Genomic DNA, 14,621 nt, shown 5'->3' with positions numbered 1-14,621 from the left:
GGAACTTACTTCAAAGTTTCTGATAATGGCAGCAAACGATCACGTAATTACTTGTACACAAAACTAAGCGGAATAACGAGGCCAATATACAAAGCTATTTACAGACATCATCATTGACTTAGCAGTTGCCGCATTTTACATGCCAGATATGCATGTTGTACTGCAAATCCATGTAAGCACGAAAGCCCCTAAAATACGATCTCACGAAATGTTGTCACTTTCATGTGTCATTTCTACTGTAGCACTTGATCTGTGCGCTAGGCACAGGTTGGCAGCTCTACAATTTGCAATTTTCAGGCACTGGAGATTTTAATGCATGATACAGAATGAAAGATTAGTGTTACGAATGTGAAAGCTTCTATTTCCTTTTACGACTCTTAATGGCTAAATACACAGATTATTTTTTCTTAGCGCACATCTATGGCAAAGTATCTTTCTAATCACATAAGGATCATTGTCCTCGTTGTACGATTAATATACAAAATCTGTACTTCAATTTTCTTGTTCGCGTATTAAAATTATGATTTGACTTTTGTTACATCTTTGTTACTGACCGTTCACCCTCGAAAACACTGTACATAGCTTACAGCGGGCTGGAACGTGCATGGTCAACTCTTGTCCCTATTGTCGTATCTGCAAGCTACCAGATCATCTTCCACGGATTAATGTGGGGATTACAAAGTCGCACTCGAAACGTAATCTGCATCCAGCTATATTTTTAACGCTCCAGGGCCGTTTATCCGAGCTAAAAGTCATGCGATATTTGTATGTAATCCCTGAAGGAACATGACGCTTCTTGTTTATTTATAGATTTATAATCTGAGACGTGATCAACTGCAAGCAAGCCCCACTGACTGACGCAAATGCCCCTTTCCAGACAAGATACCAAGATTAAATCTGTAAGTTTTAGTTTTGTTTGCCGATATGAAACTTACTGACTGACGTAATTCAACATTTTAGTAGAAAACAGACGTCTGAAAGAAAGAATTCTGTGGGAGATGAAAACAAAAATAGAAACACATTAAGGCGCATTGAAACGAAAGCGAGACAGTTGGGAATAAGTAAGGAAATTATTATTATTATTTCAAAAATAATCACCATAATTGTTATTACGTTTATACAAGTATGCGACAAGACGGTATATGCCTTCATGGAAAAAATGTTTGCGGTGCCTACAGAACCATTCCGATACTCAAGTGTGCGCCTCCTCGTCCGAAACAAATTGACGGCAACGAATGTCTTTCCGCTCTAAAAATATGGACGTCGCACGTGGGAGATTGCGACCGTATGCAGGATCTGTAAGCGCTCTTCCCAGCGAAATTTCTGCAGCATGGTACTGTAAGTAGGCTGTTTATGTTTTCTTATTGGCAACGCCACGTAGCGCTCTGTATGAAAATCACTGGCTGTGCTGTGTGCAGTCTGTGGCTAGTTTGCATTGTTGTCTGCCATTGTAGTGTTGGGCAGCTGGATGTTAACAGCGCGTAGCGTGGCGCAGTTGGAGGTGAGCCGCCAGCAGTGGTGGATGTGGGGAGAGAAATAGCGGAGTTTTGAAATCTGTAAGACTGGATGTCATGAACTGCTATATGTATTATGAGTATTAAGGTAAATACATTGTTTGTTCTCTATTAAAATCTTTCATTTGCTAACTATGCCTATCAGTAGTTAGTGCTTTCCGTAGTTTGAATCTTTTATTTAGCTGGCAGTAGTGGCGCTCGCTGTATTGCAGTAGTTCGAGTAACGAAGATTTTTGTGAGGTAAGTGATTTGTGAAACGTATAGGTTAATGTTAGTCTGGGCCATTCTTTTGTACGGATTTTTGAAAGTCAGATTGCGTTGCGCTAAAAAAAATATTGTGTGTCAGTTTAAGGACAGTCATGTATAATGTTTCTAAGGGGACGTTTCATATGGGCGCCTGCCAGGATACCTCACTGGAATCTTCTGATTTTTTTTTTTTGGTAAGTAGTGTAGCTATTGTTTATTGCTAGCGCGTAATTGTAGAGAGAATCTCCTTTGTAGTTGCAGTCTTTCATTGTTGTTGTGGCATGCATGTAGATTTGCACCAAGTATTTCGCAGCTGCGCTTGCAATTAACTAGATATTTTCAGTGCTATGTTAATGTGTTCTCTTATTTCTGCTCTTCAAATTGTGCTTTTCTGTGTTATCGTGTGAAATATTGTGACAATAATGGCGTGTGAAAAACGTAATACTAGGCTCCAAAGTAAACTGAGAAATGACAGTGAAGACGAAAGCAGTGTGTTAGCGCCACCGTGTAATGAATTAACTAATGTTCAAAGTAGTAATTTGGTAATTGTGCATAGGGAAATGGAGCGGGCGGCAAATAATGGCATAGACAGTGAAACAATTAGTGAACAGGGAAGCATTATCGATAGATCGGTCGGAAATAGCTCGCCTCAGGAATCCAAAATGACAGGACACAATCTCGAAAATTCAGGTTTTGGGTCCTCACCGTTTTCTCAAATAAGTCAAGACACATTTTCTGCTTGTCAAAATGTGAATGTTGCCGGTGCAAATTCACTGCCGAAAAGCACTGAGGAACATGTTTCAGATACCAGTGCATTGTTATTACAATTAATACAACAAATGGGACAAACACAGCAAAAGCTTCAAAAGTTAGACACAATGGAACGACACCAGAGACAAACACAGCAACAGTTAGACACAATGGAACAAAATCTTCCGAAGTTAGACACCACACTTGAACAAATATTTAAGTACTGAGTTACATAACATTGAATCGAAATGTCAAAAAGTCTGTGATGACGTAAAAACACAAATTTGTGAGCATTTCCAACCTATTATTTCGCGGCATGAAAATGCATTACAGAATCACGAAGCAGCCATAAAAGAACTGCAAATCACGACACCTTGCAAGCTAAAATTGACTCAGTTGCAACTACCGATTCGGTTACGCAACTTGCAAAAACTCAGGAAAACTTAAAGGACACAGTAGATACGATTTCAACACAAATGGACAAGACCTGTAGCCATCATTGACACAGAAGAGTATGAACAAATTAAGAAATTCAAACAAAATCAAAATCAAATCAATACACAGTACAAAAGAGAAATCCGGAAAGTACAAGATCAGTTGGCAGAAGTAATACAAGAATTACATATTTCAGAGGACACTCGCGCTACAGTACGGGAAGAGGGACATAGAAATACGGAACAACCACAAAATAATAACACAGCACATTTCGTAAAATTATGACAGAAACTGGGAGGTGCACCGAATTTTGGAATGGAACCGCCGAAACGACGTAACAATGACCGATATGAGACCCGCCGACATGATGATTTTGACTATAAGCGGTTCATTACTACACGTAAATTTAAAACATTTAAGAATTCTGACAACGACATTCACGCACAAGCGTGGCTCCATCAATTCTCTCATTGTTTTCCTCCCAACTGGTCATTAGAGCAAAGATTAGAATTTGTAAATCGACATCTCGAAACAAATCGACGTCTCGAAATAAATCGATATCACGAAATATATCGATGCCTCGAAATAAATCGATATCCCGAAATATAACGACATCTCGGAATATATCTGTAACTCGAAATAAATCGATACCTCGAAATAAATCGATACCTCGAAATAAATCGATACCTAGAAAAAATCGATACCTCGAAATAAACCGATATCTCGAAATAAATCGATATCTCGAAATAAACCGATATCTCGAAATAAATCGATACCTCGAAAAATAACGATATCTCGAAATAAGTCGATTCCTCGAAAACAGTTGCGAAAATATTATTACGCACAATACTGTAGACGACGAAATTTGTTGGCACTGGCACTGATTTGACCATAAAACAGAGCAGAGTCAATCTCGTTAATGGATGGTGTTTCAAGTGGAAATTGCGAATGTTTAGAGACAGAACGTCAGGCATGTTATTGAGCAAAGATGATGTGTCAATAATGACAGCAGCTGTTAAAACGTCCCATTACACCTCATGTCGGCACTACAGTTACAGCACTCTGTGAATTGGATTTTTTTTTTTACTTTGGTCTTCGGCTGTCACTGTTTGGTACGTAAATGCCGGGTGATTAAATTAAAGAATCGCTGTTCGCAGAGGTCCAATGTGGGCTGTGATTATCGTATAGCACCTAAATTCGTAGATATTGTAAGGCCCTACTGCGAAACCGATGAATGATAGAAAAATAACTAGTTCCAATTTTGACCACCGGGTGAAAATGAGGCGCTGTGAATGCAAGAAAGACATATAGCGGTGTTTTCACATTTAATGAAATTGGAACGGCATGTAGACAGATAACGTCAAACGACAGAGGGGGGCGAGCAAATGAGGAAAGCATAATGGTTTTAGTATTATTAACAACCGCTTACACGAATTGTTCGGTATGAGCAACGGAGACGTCGGCGAGATGCTGCATACGTCGAACGAAGTGATCAACAGTTGCTCGCAGCAGATCCCGTGGAATCTGAGCAACGTGTTTCTGTATACTAGGCTTCATATCAGGTAGAGATCGAGTATGTCCTTGGACAACTCATCCTTTAGACATCTCCATTGCCATAAGTCACAGATTCCGATGAGGTGATCTTGCAGGCCATCCTTCTGGAGATAACACGTCCGTGGAAGGTTGCATTAAGCCGAACTTTCACTGGGAGAACGACATGTGCTGTTGGCCCATCTTACATGAAAACTGTGGTTTCCACACAGTTTCACTCTTCCGATGCAGGAATCACCTTCTCTACAACGAGGTCTCGATAGTGTTCACACATAACAAGCCCTCTGGGTTTTTCTCTTCAAAGAAGAATGGATCCAGAGTACGCATGCTTGTGAACCCACAATCACACACGAGTGCAGTGACTCTTCATGCACAACACGCGGCTTAACGGTACCCCAAATTGGGTAGTTGTGTGGATTCCCTGCTGTCTATAGCATAAGATGTGCTTCGTCACATCATAGTATATTGCCCAGCCACACGTCGTCAATTTCTATCCGTGCCAGAAACTGAAGCGCAAATTCAGAATGCCGTGGACCATGTTGCTGCACCATCTGGATCTTGTACGCGTTCCAGTGTAAAACAGATCGCAAAACTTCCCGTACAGTTGAGCAGGGGATGGACAATTCTCGTGACACTGCCCGTGCACTAGCCGCGGCATGGGCTGCATAGTCAAACGGCTCTGAGGTCATCAGTCCCTTAGAACTTGGGTGTAAGTAGTTCTAACTAACCTAAGGACATCACACACATCCATGCCTGAGGCCGGATTTGAACCTGCGACCGTAGCAGTCACGCGGATCCGGACTGAAGCGCCTAGAACCGCTCGGCCACCGTTGCCGGCTCCACACATGGATCTGACGTGAATTTGTGCAACGGTCGTTCAATACGTAACGTAACGCAACACATTTTTTTCTGAAAGGTTGTTTTTATTCAGGACTCCAATATACCAGATTATTCCCCACTATTTTGGCCAACAAAATCTATTTTTCAACAGTATCTCCGTTCGAAGCGACGGCTTGAATGCCCGAATGGCAGCACCCTACTGGTCGACGCCGGAGCCAACGTCTCGCTGCATCAATAACTTCCCTATCATCCACGTACTGCTTCCAGCGAAGCAAATTCTTCATTGGGACAAAGAGATGGAAGTTGGAAGGTGCGAGATGCAGGCTGTAGGGTGGATCAGGATAAACAGTCCAATGAAGTTTGGTGGGCCCCTCTTGGATGCACAGACTTCTGTGAGGCCCTGCGTTATCATGGAGACAGAGAAGTTCGTTTGCATTTCTGTGGCGACGAACACGCTAAAGTCGGTTCCTGAGAGCAGTACAATACACTTCAGAGTTGATCATCGTGCCACGATGGAGGACATCAAACAGAGCAACCCCCTCGGAGTCCCAGAAGACAGTCGCCAGCACTTTACCGGCTGAGATTGCAGCCTGGAACGTTTACTTCGGAGGAAAGGAGGTGCGACACCTCTCCATGGATTGCCGTTTTGTTTCCGGTAGGAATTGATAAGCCGGCCGCTGTGGCCGAGCGGTTCTAGGCGCTTCAGTCCAGAACCGCGCTGCTGCTACGGTCGCAGGTTCGTATCCTGCCTCAGGCATGGATGTGTGTGATGTCCTTAGGTTTAAGTAGTTCTAACCAACCTAAGTCTAGGGGACTGGTGACCTCAGATGTTAGGTCCTATAGTGCTTAGAACCATTTTTTCGGAAGTGTGTTTATTACCTGCGAAGTTTTTCGAGAAAAAATTGTCACGATCAGCCTCATATCGCGCAAGCAAATCCGCACAGATGGTCCTCCGTTGCTCTTTATGGTCGTTTGTTCGGCGGTGAGAAACGCAGAGGGCACACACCGTTGAGCACCCTATCTGGAGGACGAATGGGTCAGAACTACCAACAGAGACGTCCAATCGAGCAGTGAGGTGGTTCGTTGTGATCCGTCGGTCACCTCGAATGAGAGTGTCCGCATGTTCCAATATTGCAGGAATCACAGCCGAGTGCGAGAGGTCGGATAGGTTTGCGCGACCTTGTTGCAATGATAACGAACGCCTCGCCCAACGACTCAACGTGCTTTTGTTCACTGCCAGGTGTCCGTAGACATCCTCCAAGCGCCTACGAATATCTGCGAAGCTCTGGTTTTGCGCCAAAAGAATCTCAGTGACAGCTCTCTGCTTGCAACGCACCGCCATTACAGATGCCATTTTTAAGGCTACCTGCAGTGCCGCCACCTATCGGAACTTCATGAAACTATAACGTCTGAAGCGGGAATATTCCACAACAACTTCGCATTTTTTTATACGATACTGGCTGAGGAAAGAAGTGTGTTACATTAATTATTGAACGCCCCTTGGACCATCTCCGAATGTCCTTCAATCACCATTTACTTCGTCTTCCACAGAACTTTTTCCTTTGTATTTTCCCTTCATTGATGAGTTGTAATAACTACTATCTCTCGCCTACTTGTAATGTGCCCTAGATATTAAATCTTCCTTTGCTTTATAGTGACCAATAGTTCTTTTTGCTCTTTCATCCAATGGAAGACTGCTTCGACTCAAGTTTTCAACAGCCAAGGTAAGGGGCAGTGATGCAGATACATTTATAAAGCATTACATTTTTTCTCTAGACATTGGCCAAGGGTCCAAGTTTCGCATCCATAGAGAGATGTGGAGAACACGTGGCAGCGAATCGTTCTCATTCTCAGTTGTTAACCAAGATCCGACCTTACGAATAGTTTTTTCATACTAACGAACAATCTATCTTGCTCTATTCTAGATCTGATCCCTTTCTTACAGTCACATTGCTCATACATCATAGTGCCCAAATTCTTCTAGGAGGAAACACCGAACAACTAATTTACATTTGTTGACGAGATCGCCTGTATTCTTCTCTGAGAGAGGACTACCGTATTTTACGAACTATAAGACGCATCTTTTTATTCGAAAAACTGCCTCCAAAGTTCAGGTGCGTCTTATACTCGAAATGAATATAAAAATGTCCAGTGTTTGATTTAAAATTCCCACCAGTCTTAAAAATGGCCACATATTCGATGACGCGGGAAACTCGGCAAGATTAGACAAAACTCCTTTGACATTTGATGTGTCGAGTAACAGCAAATTTGCCACGAAAGGTATTAAAACAAGTGGACATGAAAAAAATGAACTACACTGCTGTCCGTGCGGTACTAAACTTAATCCAATGACCATTTTCAAGCCCAAAACAATGCCAAAACCTTCTGAAATACTGCCAGGTGTTGATGCTGTTCACATACATGACAATGGTTGGATGGACGAGGTTGGTATGAAATTGTGGACTGACTGAGTGTGTGAGAGAAGAGTGGCCTTCTTGTGCGAGATCAGTTTAGAAGTCATTTGAAAAACTTTGAGACACGGAAACACAGTGTTTGCTGTTCTTGCGGGAGGACTTACTTCACAACTGCAATCTCTTGATGTCTCGATAACTAAACCATTAAAAGTGGGTAGGAGAGAAGGATAGAACAAATGGATGATGGATGAAACCTAACATGATTTCAGGCCGAAGGTAGCTTTAAAACGGCCTACATTAAATCAAGTGTGTCGGTGCATAAAACAGTCGTGGTCTAGAGTGACAGGAGGCATCACTGTTAAATCTTTTAGAAGTGCGGCCTAAGTTATGCTCTCGATGGCAGTTGAAGACCATTTCATATATGGTCAGGACGACAACGACGACGGTGAAGATGAAGAAGTAAGTTCAGATGACTATTTTCAGAGATTTTAAAGGTCAGTTCGGTTTTATAAACCAAACCTTTTTTTAGTCCAGATTTGCAATCTAACAATAAACATTGTAAAAATGTTGTTTTCTTAAAATTGCTTAAATATTAAGGTGTGTCTTATAGTCTGTAGGGTCGTACAGGCGGTAAAATACGGTACAACTTTAATCTTGAAAGTGTTGTTAAACTGGTCCCTGCAGTGGACATTGTCTATTACGTACTTCATTTGTATAGCCATAGTGTCCGCAGTTGCTTTACAATTCTTGAGGGTAATTTTCATCGGGCGTTGCAACTACAGATATGTGTCATTTTCTTTCAGACGCGTACTTCAAAGTACAAAAACAAACAGAATACAGTGGTATGCATAAAATTTTGTTGTGAAAACATAAGAAATGCATAGTGCTGCAGAACAATTAAACATTAGACCAAAATTATCAGTATCTTACTTAGAATAACGACGATGTGATAGTAGACGGCATTTTCCGATGTAAGCGAAAATCACCACCATTGTTGATGCTTTACCTCAATAAAGCGAAACGCGTCGGGTGAAAAAAATCACGCATTTATGTAGTTCCAATGTCGGAACAAAATCACCCCCAAGAATTTTCTATTATGTGTTGATGCGGAGGTAGATCATTTGCGACGACAAGCGCCGTCTGCGAACCTAATATTGTTAATTATTTTTTCGTTTATAATTATATATGACAATGAGAAATGCATGCTCGGACATAAATAAGGATGCCAGCCAAGCACGCCGATTGCGCTGTTGTATTTGCACAGGTGCCGTACGTGGTCGATGTCCCCAATTCGTTGCAAGTGTGAGCCGTGGTCACAACAGTGCATTATGACGTAGCTGACTGAATTCGAACGATGGCAAACTGTTGGTGCGTGCTTCTGTAACCGTGCCAGCGGAAATGTCTGGCAGAGGGTTCATCGAATTACCTTCACAATAATTCTCTATAATTCCAGTCCTAAACAGCGCGCGGAAGGAACGAACACCCGTATCTATCCGTGCGAGCTCTGATTTCCCTCATTCTATTATGTTGATCGTTTCTCCCTGCGTAGGTCGGCGTCAACAAAATATTTTCGCATTCGGAGAAGAAAGTTGGTGAATGAAATTTCGTGAGAACATCCCGCCGCAACCAGGAACGCCATTATTGTAATGACGTCCGCCCTAAGTCCCGTACTCCATTAATCCTGTCCGGTAAGGATTCCAAACAGCGCAGCAGTATTCCAAAAGAGGGCGGACAAGCATACTGTAGGCAGTCTCTCTACTACACCTGTTGCATCTTCTAAGTTTTTTGCCAATAAAACGCAGTCTTTGGTTTGCCTTCCCCACAACATTTTCTGTGTGTTCTTTTCAATTTAATTAGTTCGTAATTGTAATTCCTAGGTATTTTGTTGAATTTTAGGCCTGTAGATTTGATTGATTTATCGCGTAATCGAAGTTTAACGGATTCCTTTTAGCACTCGTGTGCATGACCTCGCACTTTTCATTACTTGCCAATTTTCGAACCACACATAACTTTTCTAAATCGTTCTCCAATTTTTTTGTATTTCTGAAGATTTTGCTGGGTAATAAACGACAGCATCAGTGCAAACAAGCTAAGACGGCTGCTCAGATTGTCTTCTAAATCGTTTATGTGGAAAAGGTACAACCGAGGGCCTATAACACTTACCTTGGGGAACGCCAGAAATCACTTCTGTTTGCTCGATGATTTTCCGTCAGTTACTATGAGCTGTGACGTCTCTGACAGTAAATCACGAATCCAGTTGCATAACAAACGATATTCCATAAACATGCAATTTCACTACAAGCCGCTTGTGACGTACAGCGTCAAAAGCCCAGTTTGAAATCCCTTACAATAGTGCTCAGCACTTAGTGTGGTTGAAGAGCTGGTTGTGTTTCGTAAGAAAAATGTTGTCTAAATCCGTGTTGACAATGTGCCAATAGACCCTTTTCTGGGAGGTAATTCATGTTGTTCGAACACAATACACATTCCAAAATCATGCTGCATATCGACGTTAATACAAGGACCTGTAATTTAGTGCATTACTCGTACTGCCTTTCTTTAGTATTGATCTGACCTGTGCAACTTTCCAGTCTTTGAGTACAGACATTACATCGAGAGAGTGGTTGTATGTGATTGGTAAGTATGGAACTATTATATTAGCATACTCTGAAAGGAACGTGGGTGGAACACCATTTGCTTCGCTAAACCGAGGATATCTGATGTTAAGTTACTTACATAGGCAGCTGTTCTCGATTCGAATACTGGAGTATTTACTTCGTCTTCTTTGGTGAACGAATTTGGGAAGGCTGTGTTTAGTAACCCTACATTAACAGCACTGTCATCGATAGTATTTTCATTGATAGTGCGCAGAGAAGGCACTGATTCTGTCTTACAGCTAGCATACTTTACATACGAGGAGAATCTCTTTGGCTTTTCTGAGAGATTTCGAGACGAAGTTTCATTATGGGAACTATTGTAAGCATCTCGCATAATGACGATAAATAAGAGGACTATAGCCACGAAAGCCACTGCAGAACTGAATGTCGCACTTGCGAACACCATCAGCATCAAAACAACACGAAGGGCGGGCCAGAAACAACGAATAACAGGGCGGGATGTAATTCCAAAACCACTTACCCATGAAGCGCAAAAGGAAATCGTGGCACATAGGTTCAAATGGCTCTGAGCGCTATGGGACTTAACTTATGAGGTCATCAGTCCCCTAGAACTACTTAAACCTAACTAACCTAAGGACATCACACACATCCATGCCCGAGGCAGGATTCGAACCTGCGACCGTAGCGGTCGCGCGGTTCCAGACTGTAGCGCCTAGAACCGATGGGATACTCCGACCGGCTAGGCACATAGATCATAAAAGCTGAACTTTGAAGTAACGGGGAAAAAGTCCTCGGGTCGAATGAATCTCGTTTACACTGTTCCCAACCTCCGGCCTACTTTACGTCCTAAGAGTGAAACATGGAGGGGTTCAGTGACGATTTGGGGCGCCGTAGGTCGCGTTTCTGCTAAAGTTCATACACACATCAAAAAAAGTTTTGCATCACCTCATGTACCAGAACTCCTGAAGATAGACGTCGACTGCGGATATTGTATCAGAGACACAGTCTCTCTGATTGTTCAGAGATGTCACTAAACCCGCCCAAAGATGTAAACAGCCACGCATGAGCAGCGTCTAGTAGAAGGATGGGGTCCGACAGCCGATCAGTTCCAGTCATTCCACCAGGAAGGAGGTACACGGCTAGAGTTGTCTGTAGTTCAACCGTTTCTAGACGGTCAATACTCTGACAGCAAAGCCACCGTGTTCAATAATGCTTTTCATGCAGCCTCAGGACGTCGTGTTACGACTCAAATTGTGCGCAATAGGCTGCACGATGCGCCACTTCACTCCCGACGCCCATCTTTGCAAACACGACATTGTAAGTGTGTACGGGTTGCTCGCTGCTGTGCGGTACTTAACACGCGCTCGCCAGCTGACAGTTTGCTCGGTCACTACACGTGTGTCCAGCTGCAGTGCGACGCAGGAAGTCAGCCTCTGGCCGCAGCGCGCCGAACTAACTAGCGCCAGCTCGGGCGCGAATGTGTCTCTTTCCTTAGATCACAGTGGAACCTTTCGATACGACCATAATTAGGATGTCAGACACAGTGATAATGGGTGCGCGTAGCGAGCGTGTTTTATAATCAGCCTTTGTTTAAACTTACTTCTCGTGTTCGCGTATTTGCCGTACCTCGAGGACCCACAGCTTACAAATATTTCGTCCAATTATTATCCGGGGCAACAACACCCTTATAGAAGTGGAGTCAGAAGTGGGATAGTTATGGAAAAATCCACAGTCCTGAAGAGGTGCAGCACAACGTGAACTTAGAGCAGCAGCACGAACGTTTTCCGACTACGCGGGGACACCCAACGCTGGAATTGAGGTTGCTCTATTCCAGTTTGGCTAGAATACCAAAGGCAGTGACGGATTTTTATTTTACATTTGATTGACTCACTGGCGTTAAATTACACGAAATGTCGCAATCCAGTCAGAGTAACGTTGTCGATCTACAACCTGTTATTAATGAACTGCAAGAAGAGATTCGGCAAGCCGGCCGCGGTGGTCTCGCGTTTAAGGCGCTCAGTCCGGAACCGCGCGACTGCTACGGTCGCAGGTTCGAATCCTGCCTCGGGCATGGATGTGTGTGATGTCCTTAGGTTAGTTAGGTTTAAATAGTTCTAAGTTCTAGGGGACTGATGACCACGGAAGTTAAGTCCCATAGTGCTCAGAGCCATTTGAACCATTTTTGAGATTCGGCAGTTAAAAGCAGAAAGAAGCGAGTGTAACATTGCGAAAGACTTGTCAAATGATAGTTCGTGCAGTACAGGTACAACTACAGTAAAGAATTTTTCATTATTTCCGTTAGTACCAGTGTTTAGTGGGGAACCCGAAAATTATGTGAAGGTATTTCTTCGTAAACTTGAAGGTGCCGCCCTGTTAGGATCGTGGTCAGATTCCGATAAGCTAGTGGTTGTCAAATTAAGAATTCGAGGAGCAGCACAAGATTTATTTAGCGCGGAGCGTACTTGCGAGAAAACAGAAGATTACAATGAGTTTAGAACGGTTGTTGTTCAGAGATTTAAACGTAAAAAACGCGATAAGATTTTATAGAGAGCAGCTTCACAGTTTCCGAATGCGACGAGACGAATCTGTCTAGCAGTTTGCCGACAGAATTCGAAACATCATCGCTCAAACATACGAGTTACTAGATAATGAAAATGAACATCGCATTCAGTTGTTGGAGGCCGGCCAGAGAGCACTCACTCAAGCGAAACAGGTCCCTGCTGCCAAGTCATTACCACTTGTCATCGATGAAGGGTGAAAAACAAAGGAAAGAGTATTCACTCTCTTTTGACTGGTGGCGGATTTAGGGAGTGGGGATGCATGGCAGAAGCGCATTCTTACGCAACTTTGGTAAAAATAAACGTACGTTTATACCGTAACAGCGTTGCTTACGTTGATTAGGACTCTATAATCATACTGATATACTAAAAAGGACAACCAAATCAGCATCCACTGCAACGTGGATAGTAGCACGAGAAGATTTGTTTCTACTTTTTAGATATTACTGCACACTCTAAAAAATTCGAAGCTCAAGGGACCGTTACAATCGAGTTTGCACAATTCGAAGTTCAAAGGATCTAAGAAAAAGTTCGAATGATTAACTCTATTTAACTCGACTTTATTCTAGATGAAATCAGCAAAAATCGAAATAAAATTTTGATTTTTTTTTACTATTGCATTACCAGTTTTCTTACATGTTATTTGCTTTAGTATTTGAAACGGAAGGCACACACAAATGTTCGAAAATACATAAATTCACCTTCATTCATTTTTCAATGCTGAACAAACTGTTACGAATGGATGCATTTAGTGAACAAAATTTCTCATAAACGACCTTATGTCTTTGGAGTTGGCGTGTCACTCCTTATTTGTATCTGAGACTTCGGTTCCCAGACTAACCGTTAATGATTTAGCGTTCCGTTAATCTATAATCTCCGACAAATACCCTTTCTACCCTGTATTGAGTAAAGCAATTCCATAAGCTTTCAACAAGAGGCGGGAACTCGCCTCGCCCGGTCTGCTTGCTCCCGCCTTTTAATACTTATCAGCAACATTATTTTTCCGCTCGATAATAGTTTGCAGCATGGATGGTGGAATCCCGAAACAATTCGTTACCTGCTACTTCTCGTTGCATTCCACAGCGTCGAAACTCGTTTCTGTTATACGAAAGTAGAAAACTTCCTGGAAGTTATTCTGACGTGAAAACGTCTACTTTCTCCTTGGTCGAAGTTTCTTGTGTGACAAAGTGGCGTCAGATTTGAATCACTAATAACTACGAGACCGACAGTGCGCAAAGAAAGGTTAAGTCCACGCCGTTTGTACGTGGTTGTCGCTTATTGCCTGTGTTGTCATCCTACCAGTGTAGGCTCTGCGCGTCATTGTTACCAATCATCTTTGTGTAAAGTTATAAACTGGTGTAGCTGATGAACAGAAAATAAAAATATTCGCTGGAATATAAGCTATATTGAGTTTAAACCTATGACACAAAGGAGGAGTTCGTCTCACGGGACTTGTAAATATGCTCTAAATTACAGAAAACGCGAGGACGTACTGAAAAGTAATGACGACAGATGTTTTATGTGAAAACTCGCAACGCTTTTTAAATAAAACAAACTTCATTAACATTCTGCATCTGTATTCTTCAGGTCTATAAATTTATTTCTTAACACACTCACCCTGGGAACCAGCACAATTTCCCCAACTAGATACTATTTTGTTGATACCGTCAGAGTATAATGTTTGACTATGTTAACAGA

This window comes from Schistocerca nitens, chromosome 12 (genome assembly GCF_023898315.1).
Source record: "Schistocerca nitens isolate TAMUIC-IGC-003100 chromosome 12, iqSchNite1.1, whole genome shotgun sequence".
Classification (NCBI taxonomy): Eukaryota; Metazoa; Arthropoda; class Insecta; order Orthoptera; family Acrididae; genus Schistocerca; species Schistocerca nitens.
Note: the sequence above shows the minus strand (reverse complement) of the source record.